The sequence below is a fragment of the Aphelocoma coerulescens genome, chromosome 8 (assembly GCF_041296385.1).
Source record: "Aphelocoma coerulescens isolate FSJ_1873_10779 chromosome 8, UR_Acoe_1.0, whole genome shotgun sequence".
Lineage (NCBI taxonomy): Eukaryota > Metazoa > Chordata > Aves > Passeriformes > Corvidae > Aphelocoma > Aphelocoma coerulescens.
Genome location: NC_091022.1, coordinates 6,362,803 through 6,388,094, shown reverse-complemented (window position 1 = coordinate 6,388,094; position 25,292 = coordinate 6,362,803).

Genomic DNA, 25,292 nt, shown 5'->3' with positions numbered 1-25,292 from the left:
ATCTCGGAGCCTAAAGGTAAGAGCAGCTGTTTCCACAGAAGCTGGCTGGTGCTATAGGTAGCAGCACAAGCAGCTGTCTTTGGAGTTCCTTCTGCTGCTGCTAGCGTGACTTTTCCAGGCAAGCGAGTGGCAGCCACGCTTTCCCTGCAGCCCGTAGGATGCGCACACAAGCCATGTGCACGGCAGCTTCGTTCTTCGCTTTTTGTAACGCGTCGCGCTTTCATTGCCCTGGAGGCGAAGAGTCGTCTGCTTCTCGCACAGAAAGCTCTGCCGGCAGAGGAGCGCACCAGAGCACTGCTTCTGCCGGAACACGCCTGGCCCATACACACAATCCCTCTCAGCGCTACGTGGCACCACACTCTGCCTCTCCTGTGCTCCGCATCTAAACGGAAAGGCCCTCGGCTACGTCGCGCACAGAGAACTGTGCCAGAACAACGCGCTTCCCGGCGCTGGCCCCTGCGGCTCGGAGAAACTTGGATTTGCACCACATTCCCGGGCAGCCCCCTTTACAAGCTGCACAGCGCCCTCGGATCGCGGTGCTCTTTGCACGGTCCTTGTCAGCTCCAAGTACCCCCCCCGCGCACGTTACAGGCTCATAAAGACCAAGGATGCGAGTAGCCGTCTCGCCCAGAAAAATGTACCGGCGCAAAAGCACGATCTTCGTTACCCGTTCTCGTCGGCCAGACGGTTGTGCTCTGTCGAAAGGCTTGGACACCTAAACACTCCCGCGCTGCTTTCCCGGCACATTTCTCTAAGCGGAGAGCTAGACGGGCAGTTCGGACCCCATCGAAACAGAAGGAGAATGATTCTACCTGGAGCTGAGGCAAATCCGTGCACAGCACATGCTGCGTGCCAGCACTGTACACGCTGAGGAGCAGCAAAGCTGAGTGCCACCGCTGGGCTTCAGTTCTCTCCAGACGGCAGAAGGCGAAGATTGAAGCCGCAGAGCACGGGGCTTCTGTGTGCTCGGCACCGTCTTTCCAAAGCCCAGGCAAACGCGCCTTCACAAGCCCGCTCAGCCGAGAATACGCTGGCTGGCTCGGGAAGTAAACGCGCAGCCCTTCGACTTCGTCCCACAACCTGGCTAGAAAGCAGTTTCTTACAGCTTCCGTGTTGCAGAGTCCCTGCAGCTTGAGCTCACCCCGAAGGACGCGTCAAAAAAGGAGGCGTTCTTGAAGCCCCCCTTCTCCAAGCACAAACACACTGAGGCTCTGCAGCTTCCTTCTCAGATGGCCATGCCGTCACACTGGTCGCGCTGGCATTACCGTTGCCAGCTTCCAGCAGCTGCTAGCATGCAAAAGGGCTCGAGAAGTAAAAGGCAGTGCTGTGCTGCACCTTCGCCTTCGCACGCGTAAGCCACGTAAGTGCACTGTGTACTTGTCTCCTCTGCTTGCATCTACCGGGATACTTAATTCTCTGCATCTCGGAGCCTAAAGGTAAGAGCAGCTGTTTCCACAGAAGCTGGCTGGTGCTATAGGTAGCAGCACAAGCAGCTGTCTTTGGAGTTCCTTCTGCTGCTGCTAGCGTGACTTTTCCAGGCAAGCGAGTGGCAGCCACGCTTCCCCTGCAGCCCGTAGGATGCGCACACAAGCCATGTGCACGGCAGCTTCGTTCTTCGCTTTTTGTAACGCGTCGCGCTTTCATTGCCCCGGAGGCGAAGAGTCGTCTGCTTCTCGCCCAGAAAGCTCTGCCGGCAGAGGGGCGCACCAGAGCACTGCTTCTGCCGGAACACGCCTGGCCCATACACACAATCCCTCTCAGCGCTACGTGGCACCACACTCTGCCTCTCCTGTGCTCCGCATCTAAACGGAAAGGCCCTCGGCTACGTCGCGCACAGAGAACTGTGCCAGAACAACGCGCTTCCCGGCGCTGGCCCCTGCGGCTCGGAGAAACTTGGATTTGCACCACATTCCCGGGCAGCCCCCTTTACAAGCTGCACAGCGCCCTCGGATCGCGGTGCTCTTTGCACGGTCCTTGTCAGCTCCAAGTACCCCCCCGCGCACGTTACAGGCTCATAAAGACCAAGGATGCGAGTAGCCGTCTCGCCCAGAAAAATGTACCGGCGCAAAAGCACGATCTTCGTTACCCGTTCTCGTCGGCCAGACGGTTGTGCTCTGTCGAAAGGCTTGGACACCTAAACACTCCCGCGCTGCTTTCCCGGCACATTTCTCTAAGCGGAGAGCTAGACGGGCAGTTCGGACCCCATCGAAACAGAAGGAGAATGATTCTACCTGGAGCTGAGGCAAATCCGTGCACAGCACATGCTGCGTGCCAGCACTGTACACGCTGAGGAGCAGCAAAGCTGAGTGCCACCGCTGGGCTTCAGTTCTCTCCAGACGGCAGAAGGCGAAGATTGAAGCCGCAGAGCACGGGGCTTCTGTGTGCTCGGCACCGTCTTTCCAAAGCCCAGGCAAACGCGCCTTCACAAGCCCGCTCAGCCGAGAATACGCTGGCTGGCTCGGGAAGTAAACGCGCAGCCCTTCGACTTCGTCCCACAACCTGGCTAGAAAGCAGTTTCTTACAGCTTCCGTGTTGCAGAGTCCCTGCAGCTTGAGCTCCCCCCGAAGGACGCGTCAAAAAAGGAGGCGTTCTTGAAGCCCCCCTTCTCCAAGCACAAACACACTGAGGCTCTGCAGCTTCCTTCTCAGATGGCCATGCCGTCACACTGGTCGCGCTGGCATTACCGTTGCCAGCTTCCAGCAGCTGCTAGCATGCAAAAGGGCTCGAGAAGTAAAAGGCAGTGCTGTGCTGCACCTTCGCCTTCGCACGCGTAAGCCACGTAAGTGCACTGTGTACTTGTCTCCTCTGCTTGCATCTACCGGGATACTTAATTCTCTGCATCTCGGAGCCTAAAGGTAAGAGCAGCTGTTTCCACAGAAGCTGGCTGGTGCTATAGGTAGCAGCACAAGCAGCTGTCTTTGGAGTTCCTTCTGCTGCTGCTAGCGTGACTTTTCCAGGCAAGCGAGTGGCAGCCACGCTTTCCCTGCAGCCCGTAGGATGCGCACACAAGCCATGTGCACGGCAGCTTCGTTCTTCGCTTTTTGTAACGCGTCGCGCTTTCATTGCCCCGGAGGCGAAGAGTCGTCTGCTTCTCGCCCAGAAAGCTCTGCCGGCAGAGGGGCGCACCAGAGCACTGCTTCTGCCGGAACACGCCTGGCCCATACACACAATCCCTCTCAGCGCTACGTGGCACCACACTCTGCCTCTCCTGTGCTCCGCATCTAAACGGAAAGGCCCTCGGCTACGTCGCGCACAGAGAACTGTGCCAGAACAACGCGCTTCCCGGCGCTGGCCCCTGCGGCTCGGAGAAACTTGGATTTGCACCACATTCCCGGGCAGCCCCCTTTACAAGCTGCACAGCGCCCTCGGATCGCGGTGCTCTTTGCACGGTCCTTGTCAGCTCCAAGTACCCCCCCGCGCACGTTACAGGCTCATAAAGACCAAGGATGCGAGTAGCCGTCTCGCCCAGAAAAATGTACCGGCGCAAAAGCACGATCTTCGTTACCCGTTCTCGTCGGCCAGACGGTTGTGCTCTGTCGAAAGGCTTGGACACCTAAACACTCCCGCGCTGCTTTCCCGGCACATTTCTCTAAGCGGAGAGCTAGACGGGCAGTTCGGACCCCATCGAAACAGAAGGAGAATGATTCTACCTGGAGCTGAGGCAAATCCGTGCACAGCACATGCTGCGTGCCAGCACTGTACACGCTGAGGAGCAGCAAAGCTGAGTGCCACCGCTGGGCTTCAGTTCTCTCCAGACGGCAGAAGGCGAAGATTGAAGCCGCAGAGCACGGGGCTTCTGTGTGCTCGGCACCGTCTTTCCAAAGCCCAGGCAAACGCGCCTTCACAAGCCCGCTCAGCCGAGAATACGCTGGCTGGCTCGGGAAGTAAACGCGCAGCCCTTCGACTTCGTCCCACAACCTGGCTAGAAAGCAGTTTCTTACAGCTTCCGTGTTGCAGAGTCCCTGCAGCTTGAGCTCACCCCGAAGGACGCGTCAAAAAAGGAGGCGTTCTTGAAGCCCCCCTTCTCCAAGCACAAACACACGGAGGCTCTGCAGCTTCCTTCTCAGATGGCCATGCCGTCACACTGGTCGCGCTGGCATTACCGTTGCCAGCTTCCAGCAGCTGCTAGCATGCAAAAGGGCTCGAGAAGTAAAAGGCAGTGCTGTGCTGCACCTTCGCCTTCGCACGCGTAAGCCACGTAAGTGCACTGTGTACTTGTCTCCTCTGCTTGCATCTACCGGGATACTTAATTCTCTGCATCTCGGAGCCTAAAGGTAAGAGCAGCTGTTTCCACAGAAGCTGGCTGGTGCTATAGGTAGCAGCACAAGCAGCTGTCTTTGGAGTTCCTTCTGCTGCTGCTAGCGTGACTTTTCCAGGCAAGCGAGTGGCAGCCACGCTTTCCCTGCAGCCCGTAGGATGCGCACACAAGCCATGTGCACGGCAGCTTCGTTCTTCGCTTTTTGTAACGCGTCGCGCTTTCATTGCCCCGGAGGCGAAGAGTCGTCTGCTTCTCGCCCAGAAAGCTCTGCCGGCAGAGGGGCGCACCAGAGCACTGCTTCTGCCGGAACACGCCTGGCCCATACACACAATCCCTCTCAGCGCTACGTGGCACCACACTCTGCCTCTCCTGTGCTCCGCATCTAAACGGAAAGGCCCTCGGCTACGTCGCGCACAGAGAACTGTGCCAGAACAACGCGCTTCCCGGCGCTGGCCCCTGCGGCTCGGAGAAACTTGGATTTGCACCACATTCCCGGGCAGCCCCCTTTACAAGCTGCACAGCGCCCTCGGATCGCGGTGCTCTTTGCACGGTCCTTGTCAGCTCCAAGTACCCCCCCCGCGCACGTTACAGGCTCATAAAGACCAAGGATGCGAGTAGCCGTCTCGCCCAGAAAAATGTACCGGCGCAAAAGCACGATCTTCGTTACCCGTTCTCGTCGGCCAGACGGTTGTGCTCTGTCGAAAGGCTTGGACACCTAAACACTCCCGCGCTGCTTTCCCGGCACATTTCTCTAAGCGGAGAGCTAGACGGGCAGTTCGGACCCCATCGAAACAGAAGGAGAATGATTCTACCTGGAGCTGAGGCAAATCCGTGCACAGCACATGCTGCGTGCCAGCACTGTACACGCTGAGGAGCAGCAAAGCTGAGTGCCACCGCTGGGCTTCAGTTCTCTCCAGACGGCAGAAGGCGAAGATTGAAGCCGCAGAGCACGGGGCTTCTGTGTGCTCGGCACCGTCTTTCCAAAGCCCAGGCAAACGCGCCTTCACAAGCCCGCTCAGCCGAGAATACGCTGGCTGGCTCGGGAAGTAAACGCGCAGCCCTTCGACTTCGTCCCACAACCTGGCTAGAAAGCAGTTTCTTACAGCTTCCGTGTTGCAGAGTCCCTGCAGCTTGAGCTCACCCCGAAGGACGCGTCAAAAAAGGAGGCGTTCTTGAAGCCCCCCTTCTCCAAGCACAAACACACGGAGGCTCTGCAGCTTCCTTCTCAGATGGCCATGCCGTCACACTGGTCGCGCTGGCATTACCGTTGCCAGCTTCCAGCAGCTGCTAGCATGCAAAAGGGCTCGAGAAGTAAAAGGCAGTGCTGTGCTGCACCTTCGCCTTCGCACGCGTAAGCCACGTAAGTGCACTGTGTACTTGTCTCCTCTGCTTGCATCTACCGGGATACTTAATTCTCTGCATCTCGGAGCCTAAAGGTAAGAGCAGCTGTTTCCACAGAAGCTGGCTGGTGCTATAGGTAGCAGCACAAGCAGCTGTCTTTGGAGTTCCTTCTGCTGCTGCTAGCGTGACTTTTCCAGGCAAGCGAGTGGCAGCCACGCTTTCCCTGCAGCCCGTAGGATGCGCACACAAGCCATGTGCACGGCAGCTTCGTTCTTCGCTTTTTGTAACGCGTCGCGCTTTCATTGCCCCGGAGGCGAAGAGTCGTCTGCTTCTCGCCCAGAAAGCTCTGCCGGCAGAGGAGCGCACCAGAGCACTGCTTCTGCCGGAACACGCCTGGCCCATACACACAATCCCTCTCAGCGCTACGTGGCACCACACTCTGCCTCTCCTGTGCTCCGCATCTAAACGGAAAGGCCCTCGGCTACGTCGCGCACAGAGAACTGTGCCAGAACAACGCGCTTCCCGGCGCTGGCCCCTGCGGCTCGGAGAAACTTGGATTTGCACCACATTCCCGGGCAGCCCCCTTTACAAGCTGCACAGCGCCCTCGGATCGCGGTGCTCTTTGCACGGTCCTTGTCAGCTCCAAGTACCCCCCCGCGCACGTTACAGGCTCATAAAGACCAAGGATGCGAGTAGCCGTCTCGCCCAGAAAAATGTACCGGCGCAAAAGCACGATCTTCGTTACCCGTTCTCGTCGGCCAGACGGTTGTGCTCTGTCGAAAGGCTTGGACACCTAAACACTCCCGCGCTGCTTTCCCGGCACATTTCTCTAAGCGGAGAGCTAGACGGGCAGTTCGGACCCCATCGAAACAGAAGGAGAATGATTCTACCTGGAGCTGAGGCAAATCCGTGCACAGCACATGCTGCGTGCCAGCACTGTACACGCTGAGGAGCAGCAAAGCTGAGTGCCACCGCTGGGCTTCAGTTCTCTCCAGACGGCAGAAGGCGAAGATTGAAGCCGCAGAGCACGGGGCTTCTGTGTGCTCGGCACCGTCTTTCCAAAGCCCAGGCAAACGCGCCTTCACAAGCCCGCTCAGCCGAGAATACGCTGGCTGGCTCGGGAAGTAAACGCGCAGCCCTTCGACTTCGTCCCACAACCTGGCTAGAAAGCAGTTTCTTACAGCTTCCGTGTTGCAGAGTCCCTGCAGCTTGAGCTCCCCCCGAAGGACGCGTCAAAAAAGGAGGCGTTCTTGAAGCCCCCCTTCTCCAAGCACAAACACACGGAGGCTCTGCAGCTTCCTTCTCAGATGGCCATGCCGTCACACTGGTCGCGCTGGCATTACCGTTGCCAGCTTCCAGCAGCTGCTAGCATGCAAAAGGGCTCGAGAAGTAAAAGGCAGTGCTGTGCTGCACCTTCGCCTTCGCACGCGTAAGCCACGTAAGTGCACTGTGTACTTGTCTCCTCTGCTTGCATCTACCGGGATACTTAATTCTCTGCATCTCGGAGCCTAAAGGTAAGAGCAGCTGTTTCCACAGAAGCTGGCTGGTGCTATAGGTAGCAGCACAAGCAGCTGTCTTTGGAGTTCCTTCTGCTGCTGCTAGCGTGACTTTTCCAGGCAAGCGAGTGGCAGCCACGCTTTCCCTGCAGCCCGTAGGATGCGCACACAAGCCATGTGCACGGCAGCTTCGTTCTTCGCTTTTTGTAACGCGTCGCGCTTTCATTGCCCCGGAGGCGAAGAGTCGTCTGCTTCTCGCCCAGAAAGCTCTGCCGGCAGAGGGGCGCACCAGAGCACTGCTTCTGCCGGAACACGCCTGGCCCATACACACAATCCCTCTCAGCGCTACGTGGCACCACACTCTGCCTCTCCTGTGCTCCGCATCTAAACGGAAAGGCCCTCGGCTACGTCGCGCACAGAGAACTGTGCCAGAACAACGCGCTTCCCGGCGCTGGCCCCTGCGGCTCGGAGAAACTTGGATTTGCACCACATTCCCGGGCAGCCCCCTTTACAAGCTGCACAGCGCCCTCGGATCGCGGTGCTCTTTGCACGGTCCTTGTCAGCTCCAAGTACCCCCCCGCGCACGTTACAGGCTCATAAAGACCAAGGATGCGAGTAGCCGTCTCGCCCAGAAAAATGTACCGGCGCAAAAGCACGATCTTCGTTACCCGTTCTCGTCGGCCAGACGGTTGTGCTCTGTCGAAAGGCTTGGACACCTAAACACTCCCGCGCTGCTTTCCCGGCACATTTCTCTAAGCGGAGAGCTAGACGGGCAGTTCGGACCCCATCGAAACAGAAGGAGAATGATTCTACCTGGAGCTGAGGCAAATCCGTGCACAGCACATGCTGCGTGCCAGCACTGTACACGCTGAGGAGCAGCAAAGCTGAGTGCCACCGCTGGGCTTCAGTTCTCTCCAGACGGCAGAAGGCGAAGATTGAAGCCGCAGAGCACGGGGCTTCTGTGTGCTCGGCACCGTCTTTCCAAAGCCCAGGCAAACGCGCCTTCACAAGCCCGCTCAGCCGAGAATACGCTGGCTGGCTCGGGAAGTAAACGCGCAGCCCTTCGACTTCGTCCCACAACCTGGCTAGAAAGCAGTTTCTTACAGCTTCCGTGTTGCAGAGTCCCTGCAGCTTGAGCTCACCCCGAAGGACGCGTCAAAAAAGGAGGCGTTCTTGAAGCCCCCCTTCTCCAAGCACAAACACACTGAGGCTCTGCAGCTTCCTTCTCAGATGGCCATGCCGTCACACTGGTCGCGCTGGCATTACCGTTGCCAGCTTCCAGCAGCTGCTAGCATGCAAAAGGGCTCGAGAAGTAAAAGGCAGTGCTGTGCTGCACCTTCGCCTTCGCACGCGTAAGCCACGTAAGTGCACTGTGTACTTGTCTCCTCTGCTTGCATCTACCGGGATACTTAATTCTCTGCATCTCGGAGCCTAAAGGTAAGAGCAGCTGTTTCCACAGAAGCTGGCTGGTGCTATAGGTAGCAGCACAAGCAGCTGTCTTTGGAGTTCCTTCTGCTGCTGCTAGCGTGACTTTTCCAGGCAAGCGAGTGGCAGCCACGCTTTCCCTGCAGCCCGTAGGATGCGCACACAAGCCATGTGCACGGCAGCTTCGTTCTTCGCTTTTTGTAACGCGTCGCGCTTTCATTGCCCCGGAGGCGAAGAGTCGTCTGCTTCTCGCCCAGAAAGCTCTGCCGGCAGAGGGGCGCACCAGAGCACTGCTTCTGCCGGAACACGCCTGGCCCATACACACAATCCCTCTCAGCGCTACGTGGCACCACACTCTGCCTCTCCTGTGCTCCGCATCTAAACGGAAAGGCCCTCGGCTACGTCGCGCACAGAGAACTGTGCCAGAACAACGCGCTTCCCGGCGCTGGCCCCTGCGGCTCGGAGAAACTTGGATTTGCACCACATTCCCGGGCAGCCCCCTTTACAAGCTGCACAGCGCCCTCGGATCGCGGTGCTCTTTGCACGGTCCTTGTCAGCTCCAAGTACCCCCCCGCGCACGTTACAGGCTCATAAAGACCAAGGATGCGAGTAGCCGTCTCGCCCAGAAAAATGTACCGGCGCAAAAGCACGATCTTCGTTACCCGTTCTCGTCGGCCAGACGGTTGTGCTCTGTCGAAAGGCTTGGACACCTAAACACTCCCGCGCTGCTTTCCCGGCACATTTCTCTAAGCGGAGAGCTAGACGGGCAGTTCGGACCCCATCGAAACAGAAGGAGAATGATTCTACCTGGAGCTGAGGCAAATCCGTGCACAGCACATGCTGCGTGCCAGCACTGTACACGCTGAGGAGCAGCAAAGCTGAGTGCCACCGCTGGGCTTCAGTTCTCTCCAGACGGCAGAAGGCGAAGATTGAAGCCGCAGAGCACGGGGCTTCTGTGTGCTCGGCACCGTCTTTCCAAAGCCCAGGCAAACGCGCCTTCACAAGCCCGCTCAGCCGAGAATACGCTGGCTGGCTCGGGAAGTAAACGCGCAGCCCTTCGACTTCGTCCCACAACCTGGCTAGAAAGCAGTTTCTTACAGCTTCCGTGTTGCAGAGTCCCTGCAGCTTGAGCTCCCCCCGAAGGACGCGTCAAAAAAGGAGGCGTTCTTGAAGCCCCCCTTCTCCAAGCACAAACACACTGAGGCTCTGCAGCTTCCTTCTCAGATGGCCATGCCGTCACACTGGTCGCGCTGGCATTACCGTTGCCAGCTTCCAGCAGCTGCTAGCATGCAAAAGGGCTCGAGAAGTAAAAGGCAGTGCTGTGCTGCACCTTCGCCTTCGCACGCGTAAGCCACGTAAGTGCACTGTGTACTTGTCTCCTCTGCTTGCATCTACCGGGATACTTAATTCTCTGCATCTCGGAGCCTAAAGGTAAGAGCAGCTGTTTCCACAGAAGCTGGCTGGTGCTATAGGTAGCAGCACAAGCAGCTGTCTTTGGAGTTCCTTCTGCTGCTGCTAGCGTGACTTTTCCAGGCAAGCGAGTGGCAGCCACGCTTTCCCTGCAGCCCGTAGGATGCGCACACAAGCCATGTGCACGGCAGCTTCGTTCTTCGCTTTTTGTAACGCGTCGCGCTTTCATTGCCCCGGAGGCGAAGAGTCGTCTGCTTCTCGCCCAGAAAGCTCTGCCGGCAGAGGGGCGCACCAGAGCACTGCTTCTGCCGGAACACGCCTGGCCCATACACACAATCCCTCTCAGCGCTACGTGGCACCACACTCTGCCTCTCCTGTGCTCCGCATCTAAACGGAAAGGCCCTCGGCTACGTCGCGCACAGAGAACTGTGCCAGAACAACGCGCTTCCCGGCGCTGGCCCCTGCGGCTCGGAGAAACTTGGATTTGCACCACATTCCCGGGCAGCCCCCTTTACAAGCTGCACAGCGCCCTCGGATCGCGGTGCTCTTTGCACGGTCCTTGTCAGCTCCAAGTACCCCCCCGCGCACGTTACAGGCTCATAAAGACCAAGGATGCGAGTAGCCGTCTCGCCCAGAAAAATGTACCGGCGCAAAAGCACGATCTTCGTTACCCGTTCTCGTCGGCCAGACGGTTGTGCTCTGTCGAAAGGCTTGGACACCTAAACACTCCCGCGCTGCTTTCCCGGCACATTTCTCTAAGCGGAGAGCTAGACGGGCAGTTCGGACCCCATCGAAACAGAAGGAGAATGATTCTACCTGGAGCTGAGGCAAATCCGTGCACAGCACATGCTGCGTGCCAGCACTGTACACGCTGAGGAGCAGCAAAGCTGAGTGCCACCGCTGGGCTTCAGTTCTCTCCAGACGGCAGAAGGCGAAGATTGAAGCCGCAGAGCACGGGGCTTCTGTGTGCTCGGCACCGTCTTTCCAAAGCCCAGGCAAACGCGCCTTCACAAGCCCGCTCAGCCGAGAATACGCTGGCTGGCTCGGGAAGTAAACGCGCAGCCCTTCGACTTCGTCCCACAACCTGGCTAGAAAGCAGTTTCTTACAGCTTCCGTGTTGCAGAGTCCCTGCAGCTTGAGCTCCCCCCGAAGGACGCGTCAAAAAAGGAGGCGTTCTTGAAGCCCCCCTTCTCCAAGCACAAACACACTGAGGCTCTGCAGCTTCCTTCTCAGATGGCCATGCCGTCACACTGGTCGCGCTGGCATTACCGTTGCCAGCTTCCAGCAGCTGCTAGCATGCAAAAGGGCTCGAGAAGTAAAAGGCAGTGCTGTGCTGCACCTTCGCCTTCGCACGCGTAAGCCACGTAAGTGCACTGTGTACTTGTCTCCTCTGCTTGCATCTACCGGGATACTTAATTCTCTGCATCTCGGAGCCTAAAGGTAAGAGCAGCTGTTTCCACAGAAGCTGGCTGGTGCTATAGGTAGCAGCACAAGCAGCTGTCTTTGGAGTTCCTTCTGCTGCTGCTAGCGTGACTTTTCCAGGCAAGCGAGTGGCAGCCACGCTTTCCCTGCAGCCCGTAGGATGCGCACACAAGCCATGTGCACGGCAGCTTCGTTCTTCGCTTTTTGTAACGCGTCGCGCTTTCATTGCCCCGGAGGCGAAGAGTCGTCTGCTTCTCGCCCAGAAAGCTCTGCCGGCAGAGGAGCGCACCAGAGCACTGCTTCTGCCGGAACACGCCTGGCCCATACACACAATCCCTCTCAGCGCTACGTGGCACCACACTCTGCCTCTCCTGTGCTCCGCATCTAAACGGAAAGGCCCTCGGCTACGTCGCGCACAGAGAACTGTGCCAGAACAACGCGCTTCCCGGCGCTGGCCCCTGCGGCTCGGAGAAACTTGGATTTGCACCACATTCCCGGGCAGCCCCCTTTACAAGCTGCACAGCGCCCTCGGATCGCGGTGCTCTTTGCACGGTCCTTGTCAGCTCCAAGTACCCCCCCCGCGCACGTTACAGGCTCATAAAGACCAAGGATGCGAGTAGTCGTCTCGCCCAGAAAAATGTACCGGCGCAAAAGCACGATCTTCGTTACCCGTTCTCGTCGGCCAGACGGTTGTGCTCTGTCGAAAGGCTTGGACACCTAAACACTCCCGCGCTGCTTTCCCGGCACATTTCTCTAAGCGGAGAGCTAGACGGGCAGTTCGGACCCCATCGAAACAGAAGGAGAATGATTCTACCTGGAGCTGAGGCAAATCCGTGCACAGCACATGCTGCGTGCCAGCACTGTACACGCTGAGGAGCAGCAAAGCTGAGTGCCACCGCTGGGCTTCAGTTCTCTCCAGACGGCAGAAGGCGAAGATTGAAGCCGCAGAGCACGGGGCTTCTGTGTGCTCGGCACCGTCTTTCCAAAGCCCAGGCAAACGCGCCTTCACAAGCCCGCTCAGCCGAGAATACGCTGGCTGGCTCGGGAAGTAAACGCGCAGCCCTTCGACTTCGTCCCACAACCTGGCTAGAAAGCAGTTTCTTACAGCTTCCGTGTTGCAGAGTCCCTGCAGCTTGAGCTCACCCCGAAGGACGCGTCAAAAAAGGAGGCGTTCTTGAAGCCCCCCTTCTCCAAGCACAAACACACTGAGGCTCTGCAGCTTCCTTCTCAGATGGCCATGCCGTCACACTGGTCGCGCTGGCATTACCGTTGCCAGCTTCCAGCAGCTGCTAGCATGCAAAAGGGCTCGAGAAGTAAAAGGCAGTGCTGTGCTGCACCTTCGCCTTCGCACGCGTAAGCCACGTAAGTGCACTGTGTACTTGTCTCCTCTGCTTGCATCTACCGGGATACTTAATTCTCTGCATCTCGGAGCCTAAAGGTAAGAGCAGCTGTTTCCACAGAAGCTGGCTGGTGCTATAGGTAGCAGCACAAGCAGCTGTCTTTGGAGTTCCTTCTGCTGCTGCTAGCGTGACTTTTCCAGGCAAGCGAGTGGCAGCCACGCTTTCCTTGCAGCCCGTAGGATGCGCACACAAGCCATGTGCACGGCAGCTTCGTTCTTCGCTTTTTGTAACGCGTCGCGCTTTCATTGCCCCGGAGGCGAAGAGTCGTCTGCTTCTCGCCCAGAAAGCTCTGCCGGCAGAGGAGCGCACCAGAGCACTGCTTCTGCCGGAACACGCCTGGCCCATACACACAATCCCTCTCAGCGCTACGTGGCACCACACTCTGCCTCTCCTGTGCTCCGCATCTAAACGGAAAGGCCCTCGGCTACGTCGCGCACAGAGAACTGTGCCAGAACAACGCGCTTCCCGGCGCTGGCCCCTGCGGCTCGGAGAAACTTGGATTTGCACCACATTCCCGGGCAGCCCCCTTTACAAGCTGCACAGCGCCCTCGGATCGCGGTGCTCTTTGCACGGTCCTTGTCAGCTCCAAGTACCCCCCCGCGCACGTTACAGGCTCATAAAGACCAAGGATGCGAGTAGCCGTCTCGCCCAGAAAAATGTACCGGCGCAAAAGCACGATCTTCGTTACCCGTTCTCGTCGGCCAGACGGTTGTGCTCTGTCGAAAGGCTTGGACACCTAAACACTCCCGCGCTGCTTTCCCGGCACATTTCTCTAAGCGGAGAGCTAGACGGGCAGTTCGGACCCCATCGAAACAGAAGGAGAATGATTCTACCTGGAGCTGAGGCAAATCCGTGCACAGCACATGCTGCGTGCCAGCACTGTACACGCTGAGGAGCAGCAAAGCTGAGTGCCACCGCTGGGCTTCAGTTCTCTCCAGACGGCAGAAGGCGAAGATTGAAGCCGCAGAGCACGGGGCTTCTGTGTGCTCGGCACCGTCTTTCCAAAGCCCAGGCAAACGCGCCTTCACAAGCCCGCTCAGCCGAGAATACGCTGGCTGGCTCGGGAAGTAAACGCGCAGCCCTTCGACTTCGTCCCACAACCTGGCTAGAAAGCAGTTTCTTACAGCTTCCGTGTTGCAGAGTCCCTGCAGCTTGAGCTCCCCCCGAAGGACGCGTCAAAAAAGGAGGCGTTCTTGAAGCCCCCCTTCTCCAAGCACAAACACACGGAGGCTCTGCAGCTTCCTTCTCAGATGGCCATGCCGTCACACTGGTCGCGCTGGCATTACCGTTGCCAGCTTCCAGCAGCTGCTAGCATGCAAAAGGGCTCGAGAAGTAAAAGGCAGTGCTGTGCTGCACCTTCGCCTTCGCACGCGTAAGCCACGTAAGTGCACTGTGTACTTGTCTCCTCTGCTTGCATCTACCGGGATACTTAATTCTCTGCATCTCGGAGCCTAAAGGTAAGAGCAGCTGTTTCCACAGAAGCTGGCTGGTGCTATAGGTAGCAGCACAAGCAGCTGTCTTTGGAGTTCCTTCTGCTGCTGCTAGCGTGACTTTTCCAGGCAAGCGAGTGGCAGCCACGCTTTCCCTGCAGCCCGTAGGATGCGCACACAAGCCATGTGCACGGCAGCTTCGTTCTTCGCTTTTTGTAACGCGTCGCGCTTTCATTGCCCCGGAGGCGAAGAGTCGTCTGCTTCTCGCCCAGAAAGCTCTGCCGGCAGAGGGGCGCACCAGAGCACTGCTTCTGCCGGAACACGCCTGGCCCATACACACAATCCCTCTCAGCGCTACGTGGCACCACACTCTGCCTCTCCTGTGCTCCGCATCTAAACGGAAAGGCCCTCGGCTACGTCGCGCACAGAGAACTGTGCCAGAACAACGCGCTTCCCGGCGCTGGCCCCTGCGGCTCGGAGAAACTTGGATTTGCACCACATTCCCGGGCAGCCCCCTTTACAAGCTGCACAGCGCCCTCGGATCGCGGTGCTCTTTGCACGGTCCTTGTCAGCTCCAAGTACCCCCCCGCGCACGTTACAGGCTCATAAAGACCAAGGATGCGAGTAGCCGTCTCGCCCAGAAAAATGTACCGGCGCAAAAGCACGATCTTCGTTACCCGTTCTCGTCGGCCAGACGGTTGTGCTCTGTCGAAAGGCTTGGACACCTAAACACTCCCGCGCTGCTTTCCCGGCACATTTCTCTAAGCGGAGAGCTAGACGGGCAGTTCGGACCCCATCGAAACAGAAGGAGAATGATTCTACCTGGAGCTGAGGCAAATCCGTGCACAGCACATGCTGCGTGCCAGCACTGTACACGCTGAGGAGCAGCAAAGCTGAGTGCCACCGCTGGGCTTCAGTTCTCTCCAGACGGCAGAAGGCGAAGATTGAAGCCGCAGAGCACGGGGCTTCTGTGTGCTCGGCACCGTCTTTCCAAAGCCCAGGCAAACGCGCCTTCACAAGCCCGCTCAGCCGAGAATACGCTGGCTGGCTCGGGAAGTAAACGCGCAGCCCTTCGACTTCGTCCCACAACCTGGCTAGAAAGCAGTTTCTTACAGCTTCCGTGTTGCAGAGTCCCTGCAGCTTGAGCTCACCCCGAAGGACGCGTCAAAAAAGGAGGCGTTCTTGAAGCCCCCCTTCTCCAAGCACAAACACACTGAGGCTCTGCAGCTTCCTTCTCAGATGGCCATGCCGTCACACTGGTCGCGCTGGCATTACCGTTGCCAGCTTCCAGCAGCTGCTAGCATGCAAAAGGGCTCGAGAAGTAAAAGGCAGTGCTGTGCTGCACCTTCGCCTTCGCACGCGTAAGCCACGTAAGTGCACTGTGTACTTGTCTCCTCTGCTTGCATCTACCGGGATACTTAATTCTCTGCATCTCGGAGCCTAAAGGTAAGAGCAGCTGTTTCCACAGAAGCTGGCTGGTGCTATAGGTAGCAGCACAAGCAGCTGTCTTTGGAGTTCCTTCTGCTGCTGCTAGCGTGACTTTTCCAGGCAAGCGAGTGGCAGCCACGCTTTCCCTGCAGCCCGTAGGATGCGCACACAAGCCATGTGCACGGCAGCTTCGTTCTTCGCTTTTTGTAACGCGTCGCGCTTTCATTGCCCCGGAGGCGAAGAGTCGTCTGCTTCTCGCCCAGAAAGCTCTGCCGGCAGAGGGGCGCACCAGAGCACTGCTTCTGCCGGAACACGCCTGGCCCATACACACAATCCCTCTCAGCGCTACGTGGCACCACACTCTGCCTCTCCTGTGCTCCGCATCTAAACGGAAAGGCCCTCGGCTACGTCGCGCACAGAGAACTGTGCCAGAACAACGCGCTTCCCGGCGCTGGCCCCTGCGGCTCGGAGAAACTTGGATTTGCACCACATTCCCGGGCAGCCCCCTTTACAAGCTGCACAGCGCCCTCGGATCGCGGTGCTCTTTGCACGGTCCTTGTCAGCTCCAAGTACCCCCCCGCGCACGTTACAGGCTCATAAAGACCAAGGATGCGAGTAGCCGTCTCGCCCAGAAAAATGTACCGGCGCAAAAGCACGATCTTCGTTACCCGTTCTCGTCGGCCAGACGGTTGTGCTCTGTCGAAAGGCTTGGACACCTAAACACTCCCGCGCTGCTTTCCCGGCACATTTCTCTAAGCGGAGAGCTAGACGGGCAGTTCGGACCCCATCGAAACAGAAGGAGAATGATTCTACCTGGAGCTGAGGCAAATCCGTGCACAGCACATGCTGCGTGCCAGCACTGTACACGCTGAGGAGCAGCAAAGCTGAGTGCCACCGCTGGGCTTCAGTTCTCTCCAGACGGCAGAAGGCGAAGATTGAAGCCGCAGAGCACGGGGCTTCTGTGTGCTCGGCACCGTCTTTCCAAAGCCCAGGCAAACGCGCCTTCACAAGCCCGCTCAGCCGAGAATACGCTGGCTGGCTCGGGAAGTAAACGCGCAGCCCTTCGACTTCGTCCCACAACCTGGCTAGAAAGCAGTTTCTTACAGCTTCCGTGTTGCAGAGTCCCTGCAGCTTGAGCTCCCCCCGAAGGACGCGTCAAAAAAGGAGGCGTTCTTGAAGCCCCCCTTCTCCAAGCACAAACACACTGAGGCTCTGCAGCTTCCTTCTCAGATGGCCATGCCGTCACACTGGTCGCGCTGGCATTACCGTTGCCAGCTTCCAGCAGCTGCTAGCATGCAAAAGGGCTCGAGAAGTAAAAGGCAGTGCTGTGCTGCACCTTCGCCTTCGCACGCGTAAGCCACGTAAGTGCACTGTGTACTTGTCTCCTCTGCTTGCATCTACCGGGATACTTAATTCTCTGCATCTCGGAGCCTAAAGGTAAGAGCAGCTGTTTCCACAGAAGCTGGCTGGTGCTATAGGTAGCAGCACAAGCAGCTGTCTTTGGAGTTCCTTCTGCTGCTGCTAGCGTGACTTTTCCAGGCAAGCGAGTGGCAGCCACGCTTTCCCTGCAGCCCGTAGGATGCGCACACAAGCCATGTGCACGGCAGCTTCGTTCTTCGCTTTTTGTAACGCGTCGCGCTTTCATTGCCCCGGAGGCGAAGAGTCGTCTGCTTCTCGCCCAGAAAGCTCTGCCGGCAGAGGGGCGCACCAGAGCACTGCTTCTGCCGGAACACGCCTGGCCCATACACACAATCCCTCTCAGCGCTACGTGGCACCACACTCTGCCTCTCCTGTGCTCCGCATCTAAACGGAAAGGCCCTCGGCTACGTCGCGCACAGAGAACTGTGCCAGAACAACGCGCTTCCCGGCGCTGGCCCCTGCGGCTCGGAGAAACTTGGATTTGCACCACATTCCCGGGCAGCCCCCTTTACAAGCTGCACAGCGCCCTCGGATCGCGGTGCTCTTTGCACGGTCCTTGTCAGCTCCAAGTACCCCCCCGCGCACGTTACAGGCTCATAAAGACCAAGGATGCGAGTAGCCGTCTCGCCCAGAAAAATGTACCGGCGCAAAAGCACGATCTTCGTTACCCGTTCTCGTCGGCCAGACGGTTGTGCTCTGTCGAAAGGCTTGGACACCTAAACACTCCCGCGCTGCTTTCCCGGCACATTTCTCTAAGCGGAGAGCTAGACGGGCAGTTCGGACCCCATCGAAACAGAAGGAGAATGATTCTACCTGGAGCTGAGGCAAATCCGTGCACAGCACATGCTGCGTGCCAGCACTGTACACGCTGAGGAGCAGCAAAGCTGAGTGCCACCGCTGGGCTTCAGTTCTCTCCAGACGGCAGAAGGCGAAGATTGAAGCCGCAGAGCACGGGGCTTCTGTGTGCTCGGCACCGTCTTTCCAAAGCCCAGGCAAACGCGCCTTCACAAGCCCGCTCAGCCGAGAATACGCTGGCTGGCTCGGGAAGTAAACGCGCAGCCCTTCGACTTCGTCCCACAACCTGGCTAGAAAGCAGTTTCTTACAGCTTCCGTGTTGCAGAGTCCCTGCAGCTTGAGCTCCCCCCGAAGGACGCGTCAAAAAAGGAGGCGTTCTTGAAGCCCCCCTTCTCCAAGCACAAACACACTGAGGCTCTGCAGCTTCCTTCTCAGATGGCCATGCCGTCACACTGGTCGCGCTGGCATTACCGTTGCCAGCTTCCAGCAGCTGCTAGCATGCAAAAGGGCTCGAGAAGTAAAAGGCAGTGCTGTGCTGCACCTTCGCCTTCGCACGCGTAAGCCACGTAAGTGCACTGTGTACTTGTCTCCTCTGCTTGCATCTACCGGGATACTTAATTCTCTGCATCTCGGAGCCTAAAGGTAAGAGCAGCTGTTTCCACAGAAGCTGGCTGGTGCTATAGGTAGCAGCACAAGCAGCTGTCTTTGGAGTTCCTTCTGCTGCTGCTAGCGTGACTTTTCCAGGCAAGCGAGTGGCAGCCACGCTTTCCCTGCAGCCCGTAGGATGCGCACACAAGCCATGTGCACGGCAGCTTCGTTCTTCGCTTTTTGTAACGCGTCGCGCTTTCATTGCCCCGGAGGCGAAGAGTCGTCTGCTTCTCGCCCAGAAAGCTCTGCCGGCAGAGGAGCGCACCAGAGCACTGCTTCTGCCGGAACACGCCTGGCCCATACACACAATCCCTCTCAGCGCTACGTGGCACCACACTCTGCCTCTCCTGTGCTCCGCATCTAAACGGAAAGGCCCTCGGCTACGTCGCGCACAGAGAACTGTGCCAGAACAACGCGCTTCCCGGCGCTGGCCCCTGCGGCTCGGAGAAACTTGGATTTGCACCACATTCCCGGGCAGCCCCCTTTACAAGCTGCACAGCGCCCTCGGATCGCGGTGCTCTTTGCACGGTCCTTGTCAGCTCCAAGTACCCCCCCCGCGCACGTTACAGGCTCATAAAGACCAAGGATGCGAGTAGTCGTCTCGCCCAGAAAAATGTACCGGCGCAAAAGCACGATCTTCGTTACCCGTTCTCGTCGGCCAGACGGTTGTGCTCTGTCGAAAGGCTTGGACACCTAAACACTCCCGCGCTGCTTTCCCGGCACATTTCTCTAAGCGGAGAGCTAGACGGGCAGTTCGGACCCCATCGAAACAGAAGGAGAATGATTCTACCTGGAGCTGAGGCAAATCCGTGCACAGCACATGCTGCGTGCCAGCACTGTACACGCTGAGGAGCAGCAAAGCTGAGTGCCACCGCTGGGCTTCAGTTCTCTCCAGACGGCAGAAGGCGAAGATTGAAGCCGCAGAGCACGGGGCTTCTGTGTGCTCGGCACCGTCTTTCCAAAGCCCAGGCAAACGCGCCTTCACAAGCCCGCTCAGCCGAGAATACGCTGGCTGGCTCGGGAAGTAAACGCGCAGCCCTTCGACTTCGTCCCACAACCTGGCTAGAAAGCAGTTTCTTACAGCTTCCGTGTTGCAGAGTCCCTGCAGCTTGAGCTCACCCCGAAGGACGCGTCAAAAAAGGAGGCGTTCTTGAAGCCCCCCTTCTCCAAGCACAAACACACTGAGGCTCTGCAGCTTCCTTCTCAGATGGCCATGCCGTCACACTGGTCGCGCTGGCATTACCGTTGCCAGCTTCCAGCAGCTGCTAGCATGCAAAAGGGCTCGAGAAGTAAAAGGCAGTGCTGTGCTGCACCTTCGCCTTCGCACGCGTAAGCCACGTAAGTGCACTGTGTACTTGTCTCCTCTGCTTGCATCTACCGGGATACTTAATTCTCTGCATCTCGGAGCCTAAAGGTAAGAGCAGCTGTTTCCACAGAAGCTGGCTGGTGCTATAGGTAGCAGCACAAGCAGCTGTCTTTGGAGTTCCTTCTGCTGCTGCTAGCGTGACTTTTCCAGGCAAGCGAGTGGCAGCCACGCTTTCCTTGCAGCCCGTAGGATGCGCACACAAGCCATGTGCACGGCAGCTTCGTTCTTCGCTTTTTGTAACGCGTCGCGCTTTCATTGCCCCGGAGGCGAAGAGTCGTCTGCTTCTCGCCCAGAAAGCTCTGCCGGCAGAGGAGCGCACCAGAGCACTGCTTCTGCCGGAACACGCCTGGCCCATACACACAATCCCTCTCAGCGCTACGTGGCACCACACTCTGCCTCTCCTGTGCTCCGCATCTAAACGGAAAGGCCCTCGGCTACGTCGCGCACAGAGAACTGTGCCAGAACAACGCGCTTCCCGGCGCTGGCCCCTGCGGCTCGGAGAAACTTGGATTTGCACCACATTCCCGGGCAGCCCCCTTTACAAGCTGCACAGCGCCCTCGGATCGCGGTGCTCTTTGCACGGTCCTTGTCAGCTCCAAGTACCCCCCCGCGCACGTTACAGGCTCATAAAGACCAAGGATGCGAGTAGCCGTCTCGCCCAGAAAAATGTACCGGCGCAAAAGCACGATCTTCGTTACCCGTTCTCGTCGGCCAGACGGTTGTGCTCTGTCGAAAGGCTTGGACACCTAAACACTCCCGCGCTGCTTTCCCGGCACATTTCTCTAAGCGGAGAGCTAGACGGGCAGTTCGGACCCCATCGAAACAGAAGGAGAATGATTCTACCTGGAGCTGAGGCAAATCCGTGCACAGCACATGCTGCGTGCCAGCACTGTACACGCTGAGGAGCAGCAAAGCTGAGTGCCACCGCTGGGCTTCAGTTCTCTCCAGACGGCAGAAGGCGAAGATTGAAGCCGCAGAGCACGGGGCTTCTGTGTGCTCGGCACCGTCTTTCCAAAGCCCAGGCAAACGCGCCTTCACAAGCCCGCTCAGCCGAGAATACGCTGGCTGGCTCGGGAAGTAAACGCGCAGCCCTTCGACTTCGTCCCACAACCTGGCTAGAAAGCAGTTTCTTACAGCTTCCGTGTTGCAGAGTCCCTGCAGCTTGAGCTCCCCCCGAAGGACGCGTCAAAAAAGGAGGCGTTCTTGAAGCCCCCCTTCTCCAAGCACAAACACACTGAGGCTCTGCAGCTTCCTTCTCAGATGGCCATGCCGTCACACTGGTCGCGCTGGCATTACCGTTGCCAGCTTCCAGCAGCTGCTAGCATGCAAAAGGGCTCGAGAAGTAAAAGGCAGTGCTGTGCTGCACCTTCGCCTTCGCACGCGTAAGCCACGTAAGTGCACTGTGTACTTGTCTCCTCTGCTTGCATCTACCGGGATACTTAATTCTCTGCATCTCGGAGCCTAAAGGTAAGAGCAGCTGTTTCCACAGAAGCTGGCTGGTGCTATAGGTAGCAGCACAAGCAGCTGTCTTTGGAGTTCCTTCTGCTGCTGCTAGCGTGACTTTTCCAGGCAAGCGAGTGGCAGCCACGCTTTCCCTGCAGCCCGTAGGATGCGCACACAAGCCATGTGCACGGCAGCTTCGTTCTTCGCTTTTTGTAACGCGTCGCGCTTTCATTGCCCCGGAGGCGAAGAGTCGTCTGCTTCTCGCCCAGAAAGCTCTGCCGGCAGAGGGGCGCACCAGAGCACTGCTTCTGCCGGAACACGCCTGGCCCATACACACAATCCCTCTCAGCGCTACGTGGCACCACACTCTGCCTCTCCTGTGCTCCGCATCTAAACGGAAAGGCCCTCGGCTACGTCGCGCACAGAGAACTGTGCCAGAACAACGCGCTTCCCGGCGCTGGCCCCTGCGGCTCGGAGAAACTTGGATTTGCACCACATTCCCGGGCAGCCCCCTTTACAAGCTGCACAGCGCCCTCGGATCGCGGTGCTCTTTGCACGGTCCTTGTCAGCTCCAAGTACCCCCCCCGCGCACGTTACAGGCTCATAAAGACCAAGGATGCGAGTAGCCGTCTCGCCCAGAAAAATGTACCGGCGCAAAAGCACGATCTTCGTTACCCGTTCTCGTCGGCCAGACGGTTGTGCTCTGTCGAAAGGCTTGGACACCTAAACACTCCCGCGCTGCTTTCCCGGCACATTTCTCTAAGCGGAGAGCTAGACGGGCAGTTCGGACCCCATCGAAACAGAAGGAGAATGATTCTACCTGGAGCTGAGGCAAATCCGTGCACAGCACATGCTGCGTGCCAGCACTGTACACGCTGAGGAGCAGCAAAGCTGAGTGCCACCGCTGGGCTTCAGTTCTCTCCAGACGGCAGAAGGCGAAGATTGAAGCCGCAGAGCACGGGGCTTCTGTGTGCTCGGCACCGTCTTTCCAAAGCCCAGGCAAACGCGCCTTCACAAGCCCGCTCAGCCGAGAATACGCTGGCTGGCTCGGGAAGTAAACGCGCAGCCCTTCGACTTCGTCCCACAACCTGGCTAGAAAGCAGTTTCTTACAGCTTCCGTGTTGCAGAGTCCCTGCAGCTTGAGCTCACCCCGAAGGACGCGTCAAAAAAGGAGGCGTTCTTGAAGCCCCCCTTCTCCAAGCACAAACACACGGAGGCTCTGCAGCTTCCTTCTCAGATGGCCATGCCGTCACACTGGTCGCGCTGGCATTACCGTTGCCAGCTTCCAGCAGCTGCTAGCATGCAAAAGGGCTCGAGAAGTAAAAGGCAGTGCTGTGCTGCACCTTCGCCTTCGCACGCGTAAGCCACGTAAGTGCACTGTGTACTTGTCTCCTCTGCTTGCATCTACCGGGATACTTAATTCTCTGCATCTCGGAGCCTAAAGGTAAGAGCAGCTGTTTCCACAGAAGCTGGCTGGTGCTATAGGTAGCAGCACAAGCAGCTGTCTTTGGAGTTCCTTCTGCTGCTGCTAGCGTGACTTTTCCAGGCAAGCGAGTGGCAGCCACGCTTTCCCTGCAGCCCGTAGGATGCGCACACAAGCCATGTGCACGGCAGCTTCGTTCTTCGCTTTTTGTAACGCGTCGCGCTTTCATTGCCCCGGAGGCGAAGAGTCGTCTGCTTCTCGCCCAGAAAGCTCTGCCGGCAGAGGAGCGCACCAGAGCACTGCTTCTGCCGGAACACGCCTGGCCCATACACACAATCCCTCTCAGCGCTACGTGGCACCACACTCTGCCTCTCCTGTGCTCCGCATCTAAACGGAAAGGCCCTCGGCTACGTCGCGCACAGAGAACTGTGCCAGAACAACGCGCTTCCCGGCGCTGGCCCCTGCGGCTCGGAGAAACTTGGATTTGCACCACATTCCCGGGCAGCCCCCTTTACAAGCTGCACAGCGCCCTCGGATCGCGGTGCTCTTTGCACGGTCCTTGTCAGCTCCAAGTACCCCCCCCGCGCACGTTACAGGCTCATAAAGACCAAGGATGCGAGTAGTCGTCTCGCCCAGAAAAATGTACCGGCGCAAAAGCACGATCTTCGTTACCCGTTCTCGTCGGCCAGACGGTTGTGCTCTGTCGAAAGGCTTGGACACCTAAACACTCCCGCGCTGCTTTCCCGGCACATTTCTCTAAGCGGAGAGCTAGACGGGCAGTTCGGACCCCATCGAAACAGAAGGAGAATGATTCTACCTGGAGCTGAGGCAAATCCGTGCACAGCACATGCTGCGTGCCAGCACTGTACACGCTGAGGAGCAGCAAAGCTGAGTGCCACCGCTGGGCTTCAGTTCTCTCCAGACGGCAGAAGGCGAAGATTGAAGCCGCAGAGCACGGGGCTTCTGTGTGCTCGGCACCGTCTTTCCAAAGCCCAGGCAAACGCGCCTTCACAAGCCCGCTCAGCCGAGAATACGCTGGCTGGCTCGGGAAGTAAACGCGCAGCCCTTCGACTTCGTCCCACAACCTGGCTAGAAAGCAGTTTCTTACAGCTTCCGTGTTGCAGAGTCCCTGCAGCTTGAGCTCCCCCCGAAGGACGCGTCAAAAAAGGAGGCGTTCTTGAAGCCCCCCTTCTCCAAGCACAAACACACTGAGGCTCTGCAGCTTCCTTCTCAGATGGCCATGCCGTCACACTGGTCGCGCTGGCATTACCGTTGCCAGCTTCCAGCAGCTGCTAGCATGCAAAAGGGCTCGAGAAGTAAAAGGCAGTGCTGTGCTGCACCTTCGCCTTCGCACGCGTAAGCCACGTAAGTGCACTGTGTACTTGTCTCCTCTGCTTGCATCTACCGGGATACTTAATTCTCTGCATCTCGGAGCCTAAAGGTAAGAGCAGCTGTTTCCACAGAAGCTGGCTGGTGCTATAGGTAGCAGCACAAGCAGCTGTCTTTGGAGTTCCTTCTGCTGCTGCTAGCGTGACTTTTCCAGGCAAGCGAGTGGCAGCCACGCTTTCCCTGCAGCCCGTAGGATGCGCACACAAGCCATGTGCACGGCAGCTTCGTTCTTCGCTTTTTGTAACGCGTCGCGCTTTCATTGCCCCGGAGGCGAAGAGTCGTCTGCTTCTCGCCCAGAAAGCTCTGCCGGCAGAGGGGCGCACCAGAGCACTGCTTCTGCCGGAACACGCCTGGCCCATACACACAATCCCTCTCAGCGCTACGTGGCACCACACTCTGCCTCTCCTGTGCTCTGCATCTAAACGGAAAGGCCCTCGGCTACGTCGCGCACAGAGAACTGTGCCAGAACAACGCGCTTCCCGGCGCTGGCCCCTGCGGCTCGGAGAAACTTGGATTTGCACCACATTCCCGGGCAGCCCCCTTTACAAGCTGCACAGCGCCCTCGGATCGCGGTGCTCTTTGCACGGTCCTTGTCAGCTCCAAGTACCCCCCCGCGCACGTTACAGGCTCATAAAGACCAAGGATGCGAGTAGCCGTCTCGCCCAGAAAAATGTACCGGCGCAAAAGCACGATCTTCGTTACCCGTTCTCGTCGGCCAGACGGTTGTGCTCTGTCGAAAGGCTTGGACACCTAAACACTCCCACGCTGCTTTCCCGGCACATTTCTCTAAGCGGAGAGCTAGACGGGCAGTTCGGACCCCATCGAAACAGAAGGAGAATGATTCTACCTGGAGCTGAGGCAAATCCGTGCACAGCACATGCTGCGTGCCAGCACTGTACACGCTGAGGAGCAGCAAAGCTGAGTGCCACCGCTGGGCTTCAGTTCTCTCCAGACGGCAGAAGGCGAAGATTGAAGCCGCAGAGCACGGGGCTTCTGTGTGCTCGGCACCGTCTTTCCAAAGCCCAGGCAAACGCGCCTTCACAAGCCCGCTCAGCCGAGAATACGCTGGCTGGCTCGGGAAGTAAACGCGCAGCCCTTCGACTTCGTCCCACAACCTGGCTAGAAAGCAGTTTCTTACAGCTTCCGTGTTGCAGAGTCCCTGCAGCTTGAGCTCACCCCGAAGGACGCGTCAAAAAAGG